At 45.2% G+C, this 19,418-nt stretch overlaps 1 long non-coding RNA gene across 1 annotated transcript in view; it reads left to right on the top strand.

Moving 5' to 3' along the window:
* The window catches only part of LOC142012821 (uncharacterized), a 29,597-nt gene extending 11,138 nt beyond the window's left edge, over positions 1 to 18,459 (top strand). The window contains exons 2-3 of the long non-coding RNA XR_012645474.1: positions 13,176 to 13,228; positions 18,129 to 18,459. This is a non-coding gene — a long non-coding RNA (uncharacterized LOC142012821). The remainder of the gene's footprint in view (positions 1 to 13,175; positions 13,229 to 18,128) is intronic.
* The last annotated feature ends 959 nt before the right edge of the window (positions 18,460 to 19,418 follow it).

Here is a 19,418-nt window from a genome sequence, read left to right as displayed (position 1 = left end):
TGACAAAATGGGCCTTTGCCCACAAAAGCTTATGCTCCAAAATATGTCAGTCTACTCTGTAAGGTGTCACAGGACTTCCTGGAGCAGCTAGTACAGGAACTGGAGCAGCTAGTACAGGAACCCACAAGGGGAGAGTCAATTCTCGATCTAGTCCTGACTGGAACGCAGGATCTGGTCCAAGAGGTAACTGTTACTTGACCGCTTGGAAATAGTGACCACAATATAATAACTTTTTAATATTCCTGTGTTGGGAAGAACACCGCAGTGGTCAAACACTCCGGCATTTAATTTCCAAAAGGGGAATTACACTCAAATGAGGAAGCTAGTTAAACAGAAACTAAAAGGTAGAGTAACTAAACTAAAATCCCTGGAAGCTGCATGGAAACTGTTTAAAGACACCATACTAGAGGCCCAACTTAAATGTATACCCCAAATAAAAAAACACAGTAAGAGACCTAACAAAGAACCACCATGGCTTAACAGCCATGTTAAAAAGGCAGTGAGAGAGAAAAGGGCAGCTTTTAAAAAGTGGAAGTCAAATCCTAGTGAGGAAAATAGAAAGGAACACAAACACTCCCAAATTAAGTGTCATAATGTAGTAAGAAAAGCCAAAAAAAATTTTGAGGAACAGCTAGCCAAAAATTCAAAAAATGATAGTAATATGTTTTTTAAATACATTAGAAGCAGGAAGCCCACTAAAAAGTAGTGGGGCCCTTGGACGATAAAGATATAAAAGGAGCAATCCAGGAAGACAGTGCCATTGCGGAGCGATTAAATGATTTCTTTGCTTCAGTCTTCACGGCTGAGGATGTTACAGAGGTTCCTAAATCTGAGTCGGCCTTTTTAGATGACAAATCTGAGGAACTCTCCCAGATTGAAGTGACATTAGAGGAGGTTTTGGAGTTAATTGATAAGCTGAATAGTAACAAGTCTCCAGGACCAGACGGTATTCACCCAAGGGTTCTGAAAGAACTCAAATGTGAAATTGCGGAGTTAACAACAGTGGTTTGTAACCTATCCTTTAAATCCACTTCGGTACCCAATGACTGGAAGACGGCCAATATAACGCCAATATTTAAAAAAGGCTCTAGAGAAGACCCTGGCAATTATAGACCGATAAGTCTAACATCAGTACCAGGCAAATTAGTAGACACAATGGTAAAGAATAAAATTGCAAGGCACGTAAAAGAGCACAAGTTGTTGGGCAAAAGTCAGCATGGTTTCTGCAGAGGGAAGTCGTGTCTAACTAATCTATTAGAATTCTTTGAAGGGGTTAATAAACATGCGGACAAGGGGCACCCAGTGGACATAATATACCTAGATTTCCAGAAAGCCTTTGACACGGTCCCACACCAAAGGCTTTTATGTAAATTAGGCGGTCATGGGATAGGAGGAAAGATCCTTTCATGGATCGGGAATTGGTTAAAAGACAGAAAACAAAGGGTTGGAATAAATGGTAAATTTTCACAATGGAGGGGGGTAACTAGTGGTGTTCCCCAGGGGTCAGTCCTGGGACCGATGCTGTTCAACTTGTTCATCAATGATCTAGAAAATGAGGTAAGCAGTGAGGTGGCAAAGTTTGCAGATGACACCAAGTTGTTCAGGACAGTCAAACCAAAAGGGATTGTGAAGAACTACAAAAAGATCTCAGCAAACTGAATGATTGGGCAGCAAAATGGCAAATGAAATTTAATGTGGGTAAGTGTAAGGTAATGCACATTGGAAAAAATAACCCAAATTACACGTACAACATGATGGGGTCAAATTTAGCTACGACAGATCAGGAAAGGGATCTTGGAGTTATAGTGGATAGTTCTCTGAAGATATCCACGCAGTGTGCAGCGGCAGTTAGTAAAGCAAATAGGATGTTAGGAATTATTAAAAAAGGGATAGATAATAAGACAAAAGATATCATACTTCCCCTATATAAAACTATGGTACGCCCACATCTTGAGTACTGCGTGCAGATGTGGTCTCCTCACCTCAAAAAAGATATATTGGCATTAGAAAAGGTTCAGAAAAGGGCGACTAAGATGATTAGGGGTTTGGAACGGGTCCCATATGGGGAGAGGCTAGAGAGACTGGGACTTTTCAGTCTGGAAAAGAGGCGATTGAGGGGCGATATGATAGAGGTATATAAAATCATGAATGGTGTGGAGAAAGTGAATATAGAAAAATTATTTACCTTTTCCCATAATACAAGAACTAGGGGACACCAAATGAAATTGATGGGTAGTAGGTTCAAAACTAATAAAAGGAAATTTTTCTCCACACAGCGCACAGTCAACCTGTGGAACTCCTTGCCCGAGGAGGCTGTGAAGGCCAGGACTCTATTAGGGTTTAAAAAAGAGCTCAATAAATTTTTGCAGGTTAGGTCCATAAATGGCTATTAGCCAGGGATAAAGTATGGTGCCCTTGCCTTCAGAACAAGGGCAGGAGATGGATGGCAGGAGATAAATCACTTGATCATTGTCTTCTGTTCTCCTTCTCTGGGGCACCTGGCATTGGCCACTGTCGGCAGACGGGATACTGGGCTGGATGGACCTTTGGTCTGACCCAGTATGGCCATTCTTATGTTCTTATGTTGCATTTACAAGGCTGAGCCAGCATGCAGGCTGGCTCAGCTTCTATCCCCACTCCCACCACTGCTGGTTTGTTTTTAAAAGGCTGGGACAAGCATAGGCTGGCTCAGTTTCTATCCGTGCTGTGGGGATTGGGCTCTTCCCTGTTGGGGAAGGTGATGCATGAGGGGTGTACACCCACTTCCGGTTTACGTGAGGGCAGGGGACTGTGAGTAACTGGTAGCATTAACTGATGAGCAGATGCTTATTTGTTATCCATGTAACTGGATACTCTGTCACATCCCTAATTCAAATATATACAAAAACGTGTTTTATTAGAAAAAAAATTGCATGAAATATGTGTGTTATGAAAATACATTAGTTTGCTTATATGCAACGCTGTCTGGTGAACAAAGGCTATGTATTAATCTGTGAGATACACATAATAAACAAACAGGCATGCATGCAAGCAAGATCTGAAGTGTGAGTGCATGCATACATACTGATGAATCTCACATCCACACATACACATTTCAAGCTGTTAACAGATAACTATTTAAAGATCTGACACACTAAAATTGGAAGAAAATGAAAATCTGTATCAGAATGCCTTTCAGAACATAAGGAAATATTTGATTTTTTTAAAGGAAAAAAGAATGGAGTTGAGTATGTGTTGTAAATGGAGTGGACCAATCATTACATGACTTACAGGCTAATAGTTGAAAGCCTACAGCAGTAAACTGTTTATTCAAATTAAAAGTTTTATTTGGGGAGCAGAGATATATTATTTTCTTAAACTCAGTGGTGCCATTGTGTTCTGAGTTCTGTTTTACTTCTGGAACAAACCACATGGAATTCCATTTATCAAAGCATTAATCTACTAAATACTTTGCTCCTCTTGTTCTAGCCACCAAAATAAACCTGAAAACACAGAAAAATTACTAGTAGTTTTTCCCCCAATGTTCCATTGTTTTTTTCCACTGAGTTTCACCTGTTTTTTGTTGTAGTAATAATAACCAATAAATTCAAGAGAAAAATTAAAATAAAAACTAAAAATGAGATGCCCTCATTATGCAGAGCAATGTGGATTGATTGGTAATGTGGGCTCATTGAACAACATGTGTGGATTCAGTGGGGATAACATATTGAACATGAGGTCCCAGTGTCATATACTGATTAAGAGAGTGTAAATGCAATCCTTGGGTGCATATGCAAGTGACTATCAGGTAGAAATAGGGAGTGTATATGCCTCTGTATATGCAGAGGTGACTACTAGTGTGGGAATTCAAGGGAGTGCACCAGACATGTGCCCTGGCCACCCATGTTCTGCCCATGCTCCTCCCCTCTCAGCCCTGCTCCACACAATCCCCACCCTATCCTTGCCCTCCTCCGCCCCTGCCCACCTCTTCCTGCAAAAGCACTGCACTGCACTACTTCTGCTGAGTGCAGGGGCAGTTCCTGCTCCGTCCCCTGGAGCGGCTCATCCTGAGAGCAGAGTGAACTAGGAAGCTTGGGCTGCAATGCTTTAGAGAGAGATGGAACCACCCCTGCACTCACCAAAAGGGGCGTTGCACTGATGGCGAGTGCAGGGAGCCCTGTGCTGCAGGGTTCACGTAACCTGCCTTTAAACCCCTCATGCATTACTTCTGCCTCTGTATATGGCATTAGTGGGCCCATTATTGTAACGCTTGTCCCATTTCTGGTCTCCACATTTCAAAAAGTACATTGAAGAGTGGGAAAGGGTTCCGAAAAGAACTACAAGAATGACTAGAGGTCTGGAAAATATGCTGCGTCTTCAGAGACTAAAGGCTTCAATCTATTTTATTGAGAAGGTAGAGTGGTGACTTGGCCATAATTTACAAATACCTATGTCTGTGTCTAGATTACAGTGATTTGTTGGCAGAAGTTTTTGTAAGAAGAAATCTTCTGACAAAATTTCTGTCAACAGATCGCAGCGAAACTGCCAAGCTGATTGCAAAAGTGATCTGTTCTGTCAACAGAGAGCGGCCGGACTGCCCAGCCACTCTCTTGACAAGATGGCCAACCAGAAGTACAGCAGACTGGGTTACCTGGTGTCCTGGAAGCCCTATCTATCAACAGAGGGCCCCCCCCAGCACCTCCAGATAGACTTTCTATAGTCAGATCTCTGCCCACAGAGGCTTTATGCCTTGTGAGGAGTGGGATAAGACTGTCAATGAAAATGTTGCGTTCTGTCAATTTACTGTCCACAGAATGCCTTGGGAATCTGGATGCTACCTGGGTTTTGTTGAAAAAACCCTGTAGTGTAGACATGGCCTATGTGGGAAAGAGATTTCTTACATTTTGTGGATCATACAGCTATCTGAGAAAGATATAACCACATCCAGAGTTTGGAAGCTGGAGCTAAATTAGTTGACTCACTATAAGTAGACAATTTTAATGGTGAAAATGATTAACTATTGGAAATACTAACCTAGAGGAATAGTGGATTCTCCATCACTTGCATTCTTCCAGACAAGCCTGCTTACCTTTGTAAAAAAATAATAGGTAAAACAGAAGTTGTTGGCTTGATGCAGAAATTACTGAGTGAAGGGTTTTTGGCCAGTGTTGTACAAGAGATCAAAGCAGATGAGCATAATTGTCTCTTCTGCCCTTAAAATCTTTGAGGACAGTGGAAAAATCTGTGTGGGGCTAAGTGGACTATATTGAGAAATGGACCTTAAACTGAGGGTGCTGAAGTGAAGAAATGGAAGGAAAAATTAGTCTGTCCTGATGACCTGTGTGTCTGGCTCTTAAGCATAGAGTGCCACCTTATAAATGTGCCTTGAAGCGAAGACCAGATTTACCCAGGTTAAATGGGTAAATGGAAACTTTGGAGGCTTGGATTCAACTTCCTGCTTGCCACAGATTTCCTGTGTGACCTTGGTCAAGTCATTGGAGGGGAAAATGTCTACACAGTCTTGTAGTTCAGACAATGCGGTATGAATTGCAGCAGGGGAGATCTTTGGGTGCAAACTAAAATACACCTACTTCATAAGCATACCATGTTAGTACATGCTGCAGTTCACAGTCCTGTAGTCTTGGCTGAATATCACAGAGGTGTTGTGATGATCGATACATTAAAATTGATAAGCACTCAGATACTGTAGTAATAGGGGCCATCTAGTACCATAGGTAGATAGTCTAAATCCTCCTGCCAAAACAGAATTTGTGACAGTATTGTGTTATATTTTGATTTCCCTTTAATTAAAAAGCTATATACCTCTAAATCAAAATGGTGCTAGTATTCAGTCTATTGTCCCCTTTCTGGTAAAACTAATAATGATGATGTAAGTCAACCTAAAATGTAACCATCAAAGCTCATCTTATGTGGTTCATATCCCATCTTTCTCCAAAATTAAAGAATTCAATGCTTTCTTCTAAAAATAAAAAAGTGCTAACAGCTGCCCTACAAATACACATGTAATTAAGGAGGAAAGGGTTAGTAAAAATAACAGATTCTATTTCCAAGGATTTGTTTATAGGAATAATGGCAACATGATTGGATATATCTATCTATCTATATTACTTTTTAGGTGTAAAAATTGTTGTTACAGGTGGAACCTCTCTAGTCCAGCACCCTCAGGACGTGACCGATGCTGGACAAGAGAATTTGCTGGACCACAGGAGGACATATTGTCTAGCAGCATTACCAATACTTCCACTGCTCACTGGGCCGTTAGAAGACATTTAGGGATACATTACAGCTAAATAACAGCACAGAACACTAAGAGTCAGGGCTGGTGGCTGTAAATAAAATTTATGGAACCATGGGAAACTTGGCCACACCCATGATAAGGGGTTGTTCAGCTCACTAAAATCATGTCATTATGGATGTTACTGGATGAGCGAGTGCCAAACCAGAGAGGTTCAACTTGTGTAAAAATAATTCACCTTGCAGCAGAACATAATGGCTCCTAATGAGTATTCCTTTCTTTTTTGTACAGTAGAGTAATCGGTAAAATTCTTAGATTTTTGAACAATCTGTATTTTTATATGAGTCTTGTTGCCTGGTTGGCCTAATACAAAATGCACAGGACCAACATAGCTTAAAGGCAGTATTCAGGTGTAGTGAAACCTGTTTCCTAATGACAGAAAATCCCAAGTGAAAGGTGATCATGAAAATGCCTTCTTTACTCCAGGATGCATCCTTTGAGGGGGCAAGAGAATTAACTGTGTGATGTAATTTACTTCTTCTTGCACTAGTATGAATCTGGCCCATTTTTCCTTCTGCTTTGTTATGCTGAAGAAAGAAGACAGTTCTGACAGAAAAAGCAGATAAACAAGTTTCATATTTATTATATCAGGCATCCTTGGAACGTAATTGACGAGCTTGTTGCTTTGCAGCTTTAGTGAGTCAATACTTCATACAGAATGCAACAGATCCTTTTACTCTTTTATTATTTTGTATTTTGACATGTTTTAGGTTTAAAGAAAAACTGGAAAATGTTTAACGAGCTGTAGAATTAGGTTCCAAACTTGTTTGGTTGTTAAATGTGAATAAAACATGAAAAATGTCTAAAAAAGTATTTTCCAATTTTTCCTCGTCTTGAAAAATTAGGTAACATAAATTATGAAAAATCCCTCTTTTGAGGGGACTGTGCAAAATGTGATTAATGGCAGTTTCCCTGTGAATAAACATTTTCATTTGTCCCTTCTCATTATGTAGAAACATAAAACAATTAATACTGCACGTTCTTGTATTTGACAAATTTTGATTTGTTACACATTTTCTAGCTCTGTGCAAACTAAGGTTCTGATCCCACAAAGACTTATTAATATGCTTACTTGTGCACATTAAGTGTATGTCTACATTAAAGTTTGCTTGTGTATGTTTAAACAACAGAAGCTAGAATCCCACCTGTGCAGTGTAAACATACTCTATGAGCTGTAAATAGGACTATTTACAGTGCATACAATTAACCAGATGCATACTTCTTTAAGGTACTGCCATGATTTTGATAAGTTTCTGTGGGTTACAGAGGACCAGGAAAGTATGTCCTCATCTGTGTACTGTCATTATTTCTCCAAAGGGCTGTGTACTCTTTTACAATAACAGTTTTATGGGAGATTCAACCAATAACACTTTTAGGCTGTGCACATACTTGCATTCCTCTTTCAAAAGAGACATGCAAATGAGGGAAATCGAAAATGCAGATGAAGTGCAGATTTACAAATCTGGTGCCTTCTTTGCATATTCTTCTTTGAAAAGAGCTTTTTTATGGGAAGAAGGCTTCTTTTGAAGATGGGGTTTACTTTTGAAAAAGCTGCGTCAACACTGCTTTTCTTCTTTCGAAAGAGGGATGCAAGTGTAGACATTTTGATTTCCCTCATTTGCACGCTTCTTTTGAAAGAGACATGCAAATGTAGACAGAGCCTTAGTGTTTTTTTTAAAATTCTGAAGCATTATTTATTTACTTATATTTACTCATTCCATGCAGACAAAAAAGTCTTAATAGCTTAAGCAACTCAAACAGATGCTGTGTGTTGTCAATACTTACAGCATGTGAAACTGTGGAATACCCTATCCCCTCTTCCTAATCTGCCTGCCCTGAAGGCTGGGAGAAAACGTGGACTTTGCAACACGTGGTAAGTTAATAAATTGCATTCTGGTGAATCAAGGGGAAGTACATTCCTGACCAAAGGAACCTTTACAGAGAACTCCCTGCCAGCAGCGTCCCTGCATTTATGATTTTATCATCAGATGTACTAGGCATTGCTCAGGTCTGTAACTGAAGTACTGATTGAAAAATAAATGAAAAATGGACATGCTTTTTTTCCCTGGCATCCAGTGGTCCCCATTTGGGCTCCAGGCTGTGGCGGGGGGGGAAGCGGGGGAGCTCTGGGAGCTGCCCCAGCTTCAAGCAGGTTCCCCCTCCCTCACAGCCTGAAGGCTGTCTGGATGGGTAGCCAGGCTCCAGAGGCCTGCTTACCTCCAACTACCCCCGCCCCATACCCGTGTCCTGCAGGCTGTCTGGGTGGGGGGGCCAGGTTCCAGGGTGGCTGCACCCTCTCCAGCTGATCCCTCCATGGCCTGCAAGCTGTCTGGAGGGACAAAGCCAGGACCCAGGGGTTGTCCTCCCTCCCTCAGTTTGCAGGCTCTCCTGGTGGGACCAGACTCCGGGGGATGCCCCTTCTTCAGCTGCTCCTCCATTTACCCCCAGTGATCTGCAGGCTGTCAGCTTGCCCTCCTCCAGTAAGTGCCCCATGGCATGCAGGCTGTCTGGAGGTGGCTGAGCTCTGGGGGCTGCCCCCATCTCCAGCTGCCCCCTGCAGGCTGTTGGGTGGGGCTGCCCCCCTCTCCAGCTGTCCTTCCCTCCATCAGCCCCTCCACCCATGTGCTGCGGTTTGTCCAGGCAGGGCCAAGTTCTGAGTGCTGCCCCTGGCTGCAGCATCTGTCCCATGGCCTGCAGGCTGTCTGCAGGGGAGAGCGGGGAGCCAGACTCCAGGGAGCTACCCCCTGTCCAGCTGCTCCCCCCCACAGTCGGTGGGCTATTTGGGCAGGGCTAAGGTACTGGAGGCTGCACCTCCTCCAGCTAACCACCCCTCCAGCTACCCCTCCAGGGACTGCAGGCTGTCTGGGTGGGGCAAGGTTCTTGGAACTGCCCTGGCCTCCAGCACCCCCTTCTGTGGCCTGCAGGCTGTCTGAGATTTGCTCCTCCTCTCCAGCAGCCCACTCTGTGGCCTGTAGGCTCTCCATGGGAGGAGGGACATACTCTGTTTGGGACAGAAGAGCTACTTACTATGTTTTTATACCAGGCAAGATGGTGGAGACACAGCCCTGCTGGCCTCTCTCAATGCTGTAGCTGCCCCCAGTGGTCACTCACGGCATTGCATCCCTTCTGTCTGTGACCCTGCCCACCTTTCCACTCCCTACTCCTGTCCTCTCCCTTTCTATGTTCTGGAAAACAGCCCCTTCCCAGCACTTCCCATTGTCCAGGCACAACCAACCTCTGACCTTGGTTTAAGTTAGGGTAAGAGGAAGCTGTGTACCAAATTTCATGGTCATAGCTGTTGGGGTTTAAGGGGAGTTCTTGAACAAATCTAGCACTGACAGACTGGCTGGCAGGCAGGCAGGCAGGCAAACACGCTAAAATGTATAGAGAGATTAATTATTATTATCACTGACTTAAATGTCTCATTGAGATGAATGGACTAATGCTTTAACGCTTGTTGTTTCTAAGGAGCAATTAGCAACAACAAAACATTTAATTACACAATAATCACACAAAAATACAGTTGTGTTAATCATTGCAATGAAGGCATTAAGACAAATTAGGACACATATTTTCCATTCAAAGCAATAACAGCTCAAGCACAAATCACTGAACGTTCATTCTGCTATATGTTGTGCAGCAGGCTTTCCCCTCAATTTTTTTTTCTTGCAGACTTTAAAATATTCTGTAGTATTACTCAGCATTGAGAGCTGTAAAAATCAGAATGGGGAGAGTCATCAAGAAATACAATGAATTCTAGTAGCTTTAACTTAATTTTGTTAATACTAAATTCACTGGTTTCATACACAACAAATGACTTTCTGTATGAGTTGAGCAATTCTTAATATTCTGTTTTATTTTACACTTGAAAATAACATGGATGTTTCTCATATTTCACAAATAGATTTGGAAATAAGTCAGTTCCTCTAAGGAGAATATTGTGCATCTATGCCATTTCTAGATTTGTATTCTTTAACCTGAGCAAAATCCTCAGTCTGTCGCATAACTGATGAATACAGTAAACTCTATCATATCTGGCATTCTATCGTTCGGAACTCTCAAACAACCAACAAAAGTAAATTTTAGTTACAATTTCCATAAGTACAGTATAGTGAAAGTAAATGCAAATAAATAAAGCAAACACAGTATAAGTTTACATTGTACAATACTACTGTTATTGGTAAATAAAGCACTCTGCATACATTTTTCTTTGTTTCTTAATATATAATCTTGTTTTTCTTTAGTGTTACACATTGCTAGGTACACCTCTCTGTTATCCAGAATACTGGAATATCCGGCAACCTCCCAGTCCTGGGGCTGCTTGATTTGAAAGAGTTTACTGTAGATTCACTTACAGTATGTCTAATTTAGCAAATTACACCATATTACAATTTCTACTGTTACTACAACAGTGGTAACTCACAGGTCTGAATTTTACTAGCCCAACTGCAATTGCCTCAGTGCTGGCAACACCTGTGTGTAACTGCATTTTGTGTATGAAGTATGCTGTGAGTGTAACAGACTTTTGTAATGATGATTGCAGTTAGACCCCATAATATAGTCCGAGGTTAAGAGGGTGTGCATTGTGCTTTTGGACTCTGCATGTATGCAGCAAAAGAACTAAATGATGCATTAGAGAAAACTGTGAATCTGTAGTAATGCAAGAACTGCTGTGATTAGGCTGTGCATACTGTGTTAGAAACCACACTAAAACTACCTGAGATAGGGTTATTATTAGCAAGGGTCTAGCACTGTTTCTCAGAGCAGAGTAAACAAAGGGCTTTTCTCTCTCTTTCTCTCTCTCTCTCTGTTGGAGCTACAAAACCCTAGCCCTGAGCAGGGCTGCACTTTATGACCGCAGGGATGAGATACCACAGAAAAAAAATTACCGCCAGCAATGGAATGTTATTCTCCGTCAGGATGGTGAGGTTGCATCTCATCCTACTACCCTTAACGTTTCCCAACCTGTCCACTCAGTCATTTACCGCCTGCCCCATACTGATCCCTGAGCACACAAGGGCTACATCTACACGTGAAGCCTACATCGAAGTAGCCTATTTCGATGTGGCGACATCGAAATAGGCTATTTCGATGAATAACGTCTACACGTCCTCCAGGGCTGCCAATGTCGATGTTCAACATCGACGTTGCGCAGCACCACATCGAAATAGGTGCAGCGAGGGAACGTCTACATGCCACAGTAGCACACATCGAAATAAGGGTGCCAGGCACAGCTGCAGACGGGGTCACAGGGCGGACTCAACAGCCAGCCTCTCCCTTAAAGGGCCCCTCCCAGACACACTTGCACTAAACAGCACAAGATACACAGAGCCGACAACGAGTTGCAGACCCTGTGCATGCAGCATGAATCCCCCGCTGCAGCAGCAGCAGCCAGAAGCCCTGGGCTAAGGGCTGCTGCACACAGTGACCATAGAGCCCCACACGGGCTGGAGAGACAGCGTCTCTCAACCCCCCAGCTGATGGCTGCCATGGAGGACCCCACAATTTCGACGTTGCGGGACGCGGATCGTCTACACGGTCCCTACTTCGACGTTGAACGTCGAAGTAGGGCGCTATTCCGATCCCCTCATGAGGTTAGCGACTTCGACGTCTCGCCGCCTAACGTCGAAGTTAACTTCGAAATAGCGCCTGACGCGTGTAGCCGCGACGGGCGCTATTTCGAAGTTAGTGCTGCTACTTCGAAGTAGCGTGCACGTGTAGACACAGCTAAGGAGGCCTTTCCAAGGTTCAGTGAGGGACTGTGCAGAGAAGTCAGGTGCAGGAGGGCTGCACAGTGGAGTGGAGCAAGCTCCAGCTTCTGCCGCCGGAATGGTGGATGCGGTGGGGATGAGGTGACCCCTTGCTTCTACAACTACATGCAACACCCTGCCCCAGGTAATCCCCTGGCCCAGTCCTGGCCCCAGGTAACCCTCCCCTTCCTGCCCTTAAGATGGCTAGGGTGGACACTGTTGGGGCCCCAAAAGCCTGGGGCCTGGGGCAGCCACCCCATCTTATCCTACAAACGGTACGGCTCTGTCTACAGAGCATGATCAGGGCCAAAGTATGGACAGAGCACAAAATGTTGGTGTATGCAAGTCATACAAGCTATTATTCCAGAGAGCCTGCTCTTACATTTGTGAGCAAGGTGAATTTCTAAGGCAGGGTGGGCAAATTGCAACCCATGAGTTGCATCCAGCCTGTCTGACCTTCTAAATCTGGCCCTGGAATTCCTCCTGTGGAGGAGAATCAGGAGCTTGTCCCTGTCTGGTGCTCCGGTGAGGGAGTGGGGTTGGGGATTTGCCTTGCCCTGCCTTGTGCATGCAGTGACTGCACAGCTTCTCAACAGAAGCAAGGGCAGCTAGCCCCTACCCCAGCTGTGCAGCTCCCATTGGCTGGGAACTACAGCCTGTGGGAGCTGTGAGAACCGTGTCTGTGGACAGGGCAGTGCACAGAGACTCCTGGCTGCACTTCCACATGGGAGCTGGAGGGCGCATGTGCTGCTACTTCCCAGAGCTGCTTCAGGCAAATGCCATCCAGATCCTGCAAACCAACCCCCTTCAAGTCTCCTCATCCCTCCATCCCAGCCCAGAGCATCCTCCTATGCCCCCATCACCTGCCCAACTCTAGAGCATCCAGCATCCTTAGCTGGATCCTCACTCCTCCATGCACCCCAATTCCTGCCCCACTCAAGAGCCCCCTCCAAGCCCCTTGGTCCCAGGCTGGAGCACTCTCTTGCACCCTGAACTCATTTCTGGCCCCACCCTGGAGCCCATGCCCCCAGAGGGAGCCTTCACCCCCACCTGCCCTCCAACCCCTAATTTTGTGAGCATTCTGTTCCTTTAACATGGTGAACCTTCTTTATATTTTAATTTGCATTCAGGATGCATAACATCAGCATTTGAAGCAGGAAGATTATCTGACCAAACAAATTGGGTAAGTGTATTTGTATATAAATTTTAGGTTAAGGGATCGATATGGTCCTGAATTTTTATATTAAAATGTATTTACTCATATTACTAATACCACCATAGATTAATAAAAATGAAAAGAGTTTACAAAACTAATTTATTTGTCGCTATTTATAGTACTAGTTTCTCTGTCTGAGGAGAATTTGTGGAAACTGTCAGAGAAGCAGTGTTTTTATGTCCAGTGGAGTTTAACTATTAAAGCTCATTGTGGGAGGGAAGGAAGGTTCTGACAGCATGTAACCCACACACCTATGGGGTATAGTTCATTGTCCCATAGGGTAGCACCTAGACTACTTACAGAGTGAAAGAATGAGGTTTCCTCTACAGCCTTAGTTAAAAGGTAGGTGGCTTTTAGCTTAAACTGTAGAGGCTTCTGCACTAAGCTCCAGAGGTCCCAGTGTCAAGTCTGTCTATTGCTAGTTACAAGTACCTCTGAGAAAGATAGTTTTGTGTCTAAGGCACTTGCCTAAGAAACAAAGGTTCTATTCAAAGTTTTGTTCTGCACCCCTTAAATCACTTAAGCTGTGCTTCAGTTCTCTATTGGTAAGATGAAGATAATATTGCCCTGTGTCACAAGGGTTTTGTGAGATTTACCAAGTATTTGTCTCTGCTCGGAGCCGACAGTACTAAGATTCAAATAAATTCAGTGCAGGCTGTGGAGTTAGGAGACGTAGGCTTTATTCTTGACATTGATTTTCTGTGTGTATTTGAACACAAGATTTATCACGACTAAGAGGAAATGCAGCTACAAACTAACATAGCTACCCCTTTGAGGATGTGGAAATGCATTGGTGAAATCTTTTTCTATGGAATTATACCAGTTTGATGTAATTTGTAAAAATGATTCCTACAACACAGCCTCAGCTCTTGTCATCAGTAATTGTGTACCACAGATCTTCACAGTGCAAGTGCGCTATAATAAAACCTACTGTCATTCTGTACAGAGAATGGTTTGAAGCTGGTCACGAACAGGTTGACATGATGTTGTCATCCCAGATTAAGAACCGTACAAAGTTATGGTGTTTTACTTCCATGTGTCTATTGATTGTTTTAGGAATCTGCAACTTCCATATTTTATAATCTTGTGGGAAGAAAAGCCATGAGTGAACCATTATATCGTGGAACTACGTCAAAAGTGGAGCTGTTGTTTTTGGCATTCCATGGTTCATAACTCTGGGGTTGTTTCACATGTGCCCCTTCTTCTAGAAGCGGCATGGTAATGAGCAGCCCAGAAGATGTGAATGAGGTACGGATGTAAATTTCCTGTGCCTCATAAGCATACAGCTACAAGCTCTTTTGGACTACAAAATACATGTGTAGACACATGGCCCACGGGGATCTTCTGGAAGGAAACCCTCCTTCTGGAAGCCCCCTCTTCTGGAAGTTCTCCGTGGGCCACGCATCTACACATGTATTTTGGAGTCCGGAAGAGCTTGAGGCATGGGAAGAGTTTGAGGCATGGGAAATTTACATCTGCACCTCATTAGCATCTTCTGGGCTGCTCATTACCATGCCCCTTCCGGAAGAAGGGGCACATGTAGAAGCAGCCTTGTAGTATTTTTAGTTTGCTGACAAGTGTTTTTGAACAAAGAACATCCAAATCAATTTGCTCCTGCCCCACTTTGCTGCCAAAGAACGGCTTCTTGACTGGTGATTGCCAATTAACTTTTATTACGCAGCTTGTATTTCATCTTTGAGGAACAGGCTTTTCTACTCTCCAGATATGATACTACAGTTCACCATATTGTTGAGTTTTCAAATGATACCTCACAAGGTATATTTTGTACTAAGATTATTACATGTACAAAATATTACATATTTTATACAAAGATTATGTGTGTGCATGTTGTTTATACAGGGGAGCATTCAGTCACAAAGGTCCAGTCCTCTAATTGGATTAATGTATGTGGGCCCTTGTCCCCATGCAGAGGTCTTTTGACTTAACTGGGGAACCACACGGACAAAGGTCCTTCCATGCTTATCTTTCCAGCTGCAGGACTGGAGCATAAATTCAGGCATGTCAGACAAGACATGAGACTCACATATGGATGAGAAGGGAAATGCAGAAAAAACTGACATGCTCGCGCTTTCTGGGTTTTCACAATGTTCCACACACCAAGACCAATAAGGTGTTGGTGATCTAACTCTTGACTCCCGCCCCGCACTCCTGCCCCTCTGCTCTCTGATTTGCTCTCCTTGATAATATTTTTCTGATTTGTCATCCTTGATTACTATTTTTGGTACCCTGTGCCTTAAATACTGAGTCTGTTCTGGTAAGGCTATGATCTGAAGAAGTGGGTCTGTCCCACGAAAGCTCATCACCTAATAAATTATTTTGTTAGTCTTTAAAGTGCAACAGGGCTGCTTTTTCATTTTTCAAGACCAGTAGGCTGTTAGAATCTTCATAAAATAGAACTGTAAGGGATCTCAAAGGGTCATCCAGTCCAGGTCCCTGCCCTCACAGCAGAACCTATCACCAGTTAGGAATACTGGCTTATTGATTTTCACACAATATCATAAAATGAAAAGTGGCAGACCTTGTTTCCCACCAGAGAGAAGCATCTAATCACTACATTCCCTTGTTTTGCTGGCGCTGCAACTAGTAACTGAAAGCATTAGTAGAAGTTTCTATTTTCTTCTCATATTAGTTGCGAAACAGAGGCTTTTCAACCAACAGCTGCATTTTAACAACAAAATTATATTTATTTTTACTATTTTAAATGAAATAAAACCAGGTGTTACTGCTTTAGAGAAAAAGGGGCTCATGAATTATGCACTTCATACTAACGTACTGGTTTTCTCATTTAAATACAATTGCCTTCTTCTAGGAGCCACGAAAACCCACAAGGAAAAATATATCATTCCTCTCCCAAAATTAATGACACACAATGTCATCCTGAAACTTGTCATTATTAGCTTTTTGTTACTTTAAAAACATGAAGAGTATTTGGGTTTGGTACATTGGAAAGAAATTAAACAGGATAAATACTACCACGTTATCTGTGCAGATTGGAGGACAGTTTTGACAGCAAAAATGAATTGATTGTGTATTTTCTTATATAGATTTAAAAATATGCCTACTCTCACAGTTTTGTATTTTCCAGAAGTTTATCAATATTATTTTTGCCACTCAGAGATACCACTGCACCTTGATGTCCCTTCCAATGTGCCGCAGAGGGTCTATAAATATACCAGGATAACATTTGCTTTTAACCCATGGCTATGTCTAGGCTGCAGGGTTTCATCAACAAAACAGCCATTTTGTCAACAAAACCCAGGGGACGGCCAGATTGCAAAGTGTGTTCTGTCAACAGTAGGTCAACAGAATGGAGCAGTTTTGTCAGCAGCCATGCCCTGCTGGCCATGAGGAAGAACACCTCTGTCGAGAGAGATCTGTCAACAAAATGCAGGTCTGGATGTTCCAGGGGCCTTCTGTCGACAGAAGAGGCCTCTGGGATGCCACACAGGTGCCCCGGTGAACAACCCATCCACAGCAATCAGTGCTCTATCGTTCCTGCCCCTGGGCCTTCTTAAAGCTGCAGGGTGCCCAGAAAAACCCTATGGCAGGAAGCCGATAGTGTGGGAGCAGCCACGCAGCATGCAGCTATCCCCTGCTCTCTCACAGCCATACCTGAGCACAGATGGCAGGACAACAGGCAAACCCATCACTCCTCTGGATCCTTGAGGCAGCAGCCCCTGGGATCCCAGGATTCTCTCTGGGGCTCCAAGACGCATGCCCCACCTTGGTCTGGGGCAGAGATCAAGCCCTGCTGGATCTATGGGCCAAAGAGGAGACCCTGCAGGACCCTGGAGCCAGGCACTGCAATGCTGATGTTTAAAACCAGATAGCTGAGGCCCTGGTAGAACGGTGCCACCCCTGCCGCACCCTCGAGCAAGTCAGGGCCAAGGTAAAGGAAATGTGGCAGGGCTATGTCCAGAACCAGGATACTGTGGGCCTCTCAGGGGCAGAACTGACCACTTGCCCCTACTACCTGGAGCTGCACTGCATCCTGGCGGGGTGGGGGGGGGAGCACATGACCCCCTAGCCTGAGCCTGGATTTGGGCCTGAATGCCCCCGTCATTGAGCATGAGCCAAAGGAGGACGACAAGCCACAGGAGGGGCAGAAGTGGGATGCTGAGTCAGAGACCAGCAGCCTTGTGGTTGCCTGGACCTGGTCCCCAGCAGCCAGGACACCTCCCAGGCCTCCTGCAACCTTGTCAAGGGTTGTTCAAGTGAGTGCCCTGTTTGTCACACACCCCAGGGTGTGGGAGGTGGGCACTGCAGGGCGGACTGTGAGCATTGCTTGGCCGGCTCAGGTGAGACCCAGCACTGCGGTCACAGCACAGGGAACCACACGCAGTGGTAGTGTGTGCCACCTGGATCCAGCAGACAGCCCCAGGGCATGGATGGCATTCTGCTGCCAGACTCATGGGAGGCCAGACAACCATCAGGCCCTGGGAGGACGGCTCTCCTGGCACCTGCCACGGCTGGAAGCAGGATAGTCACAGGGCTGCAGGCATGACTCTGGACACACCAAGGAGTGTGGCACACAGGCATGCCAGGGACAGGATGCTCCCAGCTCCCCTACCACCCATGAGGGGACACCTCTGTGGCTGAACATATCCCTTGGCTACTAGTCTGATGACCGCGGGGAGGAGAGCAGCAATGGACTGCATGGTCCCATAAGCACCTCAGAGTCCCAGTGTAGCAGGGTCCGCTGTGCAGGCCGCACAGGCCTGTGCTCCCAGGACACCCCCATTCGTTGGCCCAGGTGTGCTGGTCACTGCTCATGGTGGGGGTCATGGCCTCAGGGGCTGTGTTGCACCAAAGACTCACTGTCTCTCCCTCCTTGTGTTCCGTACAGCTTGACCAGCACTGACTGAGGGCTGGGTCATGCCCCTGATGCCTCCAGGCTGCCCCCAGAGCCAGAGGAGGAGGTAGAGGGTCCACGAGAAGATCATGTACCAGCAAGTGGCGGTCCTTAAGGATGTACAGCGGATCCTCACCTACTGCATCTATGCGGCTCTGCAGGGGCGGTCACTGGCATCAGACCAGCTAATGTCCCGCTGTGATGCTGTAACCATGGTGTAGTGGTATATGCTGGCCCAGCTCCGCTGCTGCCCCTGCCCCTCTACACCTGCCTACCCTCCTGCAAGGTGCCCTGGACCCCCACTTGCTCCCCTGGGCAATGGTCATGCCCCTTCCCCCTGCCCTCCTGCCCTTACCCCCTGTCCTAAATCCTCGCATCTCCAAGTTCAGAGGCCTCCCACTCACTACACAGTCCCAGCCACCATCCCCCCACAGCACTTTTGTAAATAGTTCACAGTAAACCAATTTCTTGTTCACCACACAAGCACATGCTTTTACTATTCCAGGGTGGGGGAGGGTTAAAGGGGCGAAGGAAGGGGTTGTGGTGGGGATGGGCTGGAGGAGCCCTGGGGAGGGTTACTGGGGTCCTTGGGAGAAACTCTCCCTCAGGGCCTCCCGGTTCTGCACCCCATCCTGATGGGCCTGGTGGATGGCAGCTGTGCTTGGCTGCTTGTAGGCTAACCCCTCACAGCTGGGGCCACCCCCAACCCTAGGAGGAAGGCCTCCTCCACCTCTTCCATGAGGTTGTGCAGGATACAACCAGCTCCCACAAGCTTTGGGATATTGCGCTCCCCACGTTGAGGCAGGTCAGCGGACGCCTGAATGGTGCCTGGAGGCAGCCAGAGGTGCACTCAGCCTGCATCCTGGCACAGTTCAGGTGCTTATTGAATTGTTCCTTGCTGAGGTCCTTCTGTCCAGTATATGGCTTCATGAGCCATGGCACGAGGGGCTAGGCCGCATTCCCCATGATGAAGACTGGCACCTGCATGTCTCCAGCCACGAGCTTGCAGCAGGGGATGAATGTGTCCATCTCCAGCTTTTGGCACGGGCTGGAATTGCAGAACATGCAGGTATTGTGTGCCCTGCCCGACCACCTGATGTAAATTTTGTGGGGAGAGCATCCCATCTGTCTGGCCGCTCTCTGTTGGAAGAGCAGATCGCTCTTTCCATGCACTTTGGTGTCTGGACACACTCTGGCGAAAGAAGTTCTGTCACAAGGTCTTTCAACAAAAAAGCTTCTGTCAACAAAACCCTGCAGTCTAGACTTAGCCCATATGACAGGATT

This window comes from Carettochelys insculpta, chromosome 1 (assembly GCF_033958435.1).
Source record: "Carettochelys insculpta isolate YL-2023 chromosome 1, ASM3395843v1, whole genome shotgun sequence".
NCBI lineage: Eukaryota > Metazoa > Chordata > Testudines > Carettochelyidae > Carettochelys > Carettochelys insculpta.
The sequence above is the reverse complement of the archived record's forward strand: the minus strand, read 5'-3'. Positions and strand labels throughout refer to the sequence as shown.